The 3,576-nt window shown below is 39.4% G+C and overlaps 1 pseudogene; it reads right to left on the bottom strand.

Annotated features, from left to right (window-relative positions):
- Window positions 1-308: 308 nt before the first annotated feature.
- Window positions 309-628, bottom strand: LOC142434085 (transcription initiation factor IIA subunit 2 pseudogene; annotated as a pseudogene).
- Window positions 629-3,576: the final 2,948 nt, after the last annotated feature.

Raw genomic sequence — 3,576 nt, 5'->3', positions numbered from 1 at the left:
TTTTTTAAAAGTTCAGGTTTTCCATGTTGTATAAGAAAAGTTGTACACGAGGCTACAGTTCGAAGCTCCTTTCTGTGGGAATTCTGTGCTACTTTAGCTGAGTGGCAGTCATTTCTGTATTGCTAGAATAAATTAAAAGTATCTCCTATGTTTCTTTTAAAAAATAATTTTATTGGGGGCTTGTACAACTCTTATCACTATCCATGCATACGTCGCTTGTGTCACCTATGCTTCTTTTCAAAATTGATGAATGACAACAGAAAGTAGCATGAAATGGGTTTCTTCAAATCTTCCCCCCCCCTTATTTATTATGTAGTATTGAAGTTGGTATTTTTACCATCACAGGCTACAATTTTATCCACTTTAAAAAGCTCTGTCGCCTCTGTGATTCAACATCATTCAAGACAAAAGTCCACACATTATGGTGGATTTTGTACCGATTTAGAGAGCCCCTGAAATGGACTCTGTTCTTGACCCTCTGAGCCAAGGCTGAATGTATAGCCTTATCAAAGGGAAGAAGAACTTGAAGGGCAAGTTGAGGAGTAATCTGTTGACACTGTTTGACTTCATCTAGGCTCTCCTGAGGACTGTTTCCCAAAGTGGTGTTTCTGTATAACTGAGACGCCATGGCTCAGGTGGAATAAGTCGTTTTTCCTATTCAGACTTGTACTGATGTCCTGTGGGGAAGACACTTCTTGCCTCGAAGCCGACAGAAGCCCAGCAGAGGAGCTTACTTCCTAAGCAATCACCTCTTCAGCAGCAAACCACAGAGCTGGGCCAACGACCTCTGCTTACTTTTCAGTTGAGGGCTTTATCTGTTTCACTTTGCTATTTTTTATTGTATGCTTTTTTTTAGTGTTTTTCTGTATATGAAATCCAAGATAGGTCAATCTCTAGAGACAGTAACTGGATTAATGGCTTCTTGGGGGTGTGGGTGGGGAGGCTGGGGGGAAATGGAGAACTATCAATTGAAGAAAATGTTCTAAAATGGATTGTTGTGATAATTGAACAACTCTTCTGGATTTGTTTGAATTATTGAATTGCATATGTGCACTATATGCCAATAAAAGTTCAAAAAGAAAAGAAAACATCATTTGAAGGTACCCTATCAGAATTTAAAATTATATGCATTAGCGTAACGTGAGTGACACCTTATGTTTATTGCAATCAATTTGAATAGGTGATTCCTGACATGTTTGTGAGGAAAAAGACATTACTGTACCATTGTAGATTGCTGACAGACTTTGGAAAAGCAAACACTGACTCCACAAAAATCCTTACAAATTGTATTTCAGTGAAAAGTGGGACGCTTCCCAAATTGGGCTGTGCAAAAATCATCAAGCAAGTCATATGTTTGGACAATGGACTAACATTTCCCTTAGAAACGATAACATCAGGACTAATTAAATATGTGAGAATAAATACATGAAGCCGTGAGAAATAGAACACTGTACATACTGTGATACCAGCCTTATGTAGGTTTTTATAGTTTAAGAAGTATACGGTTAGGAATGAGCCTAACCAAACAAAAATTAATTTGTAAATAAAGGTTCCCCCCTTCATCTAAATCTTTTTTTAACAACTATAAAACAAAAGCAAAACCTTTTTGTTGTGAATGAGATGATGATTCTCCAGTTTTATTATTCAACGATTCATACATACTCTGTTTCATCTCATCCATTGCAGTTCCTTCAATGCAACATCCTTATTCCCGCTGAAACCAAATAAAGGGCCCAGGTCACTAGTTCCTATAGGCAATAACAGAGGCGGGGCAGGAATCAGCGTACATTTTATTAACAGATGTGAAGGGTAATTCTCCAAGACTGCTTTGTCTTTTCTCATGCAGTTCGGGTTTTTTCACTCCGGGAGTCAGGACGTTACCTTTATATGTTAACATTATTATTATTATTAATCTAAAATCAGTGGTCTTCCCATCTGGGAATACAAGCTATACGTTTGTGTGTGTCCGTGCCTCAGGCTGATTATTTATTGTAAGTTTTTACATGAGCAATGCTACAACTCTGAGTCAGACATCTGGACGACACTCTAGGGTGCAAGGGGAGGGGGAGTTTCTGCAGCTGTAGGGAACTAAAACTTCAAATGTGATCAATGTACTGAGCATGCAGGAACTCCTTAAAGATCCCTTTCACCCCCCTCTCCTTGTGTTTCTTGTCACCATTCATCTTTCTTTCCTAACCCTTCTGAACCTTGTCCTTGGGTAAATGCTGTCCCCTTGATCCCAAATGGTTGATTATTCTAAGGTATGTGCACCTAAATAATGATATTATTCCCCTTATAGGCCCCTCTATTGTTTGGCTAAAAATTGAGTCACGGTGTGAATTCTGTTCCACACATGAAAGGTGATCAAGGGCCGCATTCTTGGCAGTTCCACTAGTCTCTGTTCAACCAACAAGTCTGGTATCTTTCATGAAACTGAATTTAGCTCCATATTTTCCTTCCACTTGAATCAAGTCCTTCTGATGCAGTGGAGCAGTTGGTAGTGCTGGACTACATCATCTACTTCCTCTGGTCTCAGAGGTGTGTAGACTGATGTTTACATGGTCCGTTAATCCACTGGACTAATTGTTTCCTTGTGTATTCAATTTTCATCATTCATTTTTGTCTAGGCAGGGAAAGACCAATAGTTGACCTTTTTATAGCTGCTCACCAGCTTTTAAGACTTCAGGCACTACTCGCCCAAGTAGAATGTGGACTTGTGAACAATGCTATGCCAATAGACTTTGATGTCCCCCGACTATGGTCCTGAGCTCCCAGACCCAGTGACTCATTCTCCCAGAGCATTCGGTTATGTCTAAAAAGTTGGCATAACTTTGCCTTCTGTATGTTCCAACACATTTACATGCAGCAAAGGCACAAATGTACAAGTCCTACTCTTCCTCTCTCACTCCTTCAGATTGTCTATCTGCCAATGCCTCTACCCATAGATCAAAATAATTGCAAGATTATGTATTCACTTCTGTTGCCTTTAACACTCTAGTGTCTCTCAATGTCTTTCCCTGCCTCCATCATTTTTTCCAACCTCTCTCTTATTGAATATTGCCATCGCCTTCACCCAAGTTCTTGAACTCTACTTGACTTCCTCTCCCTTTTAAAGTTCAATAGCTACACTCCTCTCCTTTTTACTTTGTCATAGTCTGATTTGCAAATGGATCTCCCTTGTTCTCCGTTTTTGCTCTTAAAGGTTTGTTTCACTTTGGATACTTCTATATCTGGATTGACTCCTGAGTGGTGTTGTCATGTATGTTAATTTCAAAGGGATTGCCTCAGTCCTGCTCATAAACAAAGAAAAATCAAATGGACAAATGCCATGCATCACTTATAAGTGTAAAAATAAACAAGTATATGCTCGCCTATGCTCATCACAGCACTATTCATAGGAGTAAGAAGGTGAAAACAACCAAACTATCCATTGGTGGAAGCGTGGAGGAACACACATTGACACATACACATCATGCAATATGATCCAATATTGAAGAATAATCTGAGCTGTGAAGCCCCTCATGACATGGATGTACCTGGAGGACATTCCACTGAGTGAAATTAGTCAATCACAGA

This window comes from Tenrec ecaudatus, chromosome X (genome assembly GCF_050624435.1).
Source record: "Tenrec ecaudatus isolate mTenEca1 chromosome X, mTenEca1.hap1, whole genome shotgun sequence".
In the NCBI taxonomy this organism is placed as follows: domain Eukaryota; kingdom Metazoa; phylum Chordata; class Mammalia; order Afrosoricida; family Tenrecidae; genus Tenrec; species Tenrec ecaudatus.
Note: the sequence above shows the minus strand (reverse complement) of the source record. Positions and strands in the feature narration are given on the sequence as shown.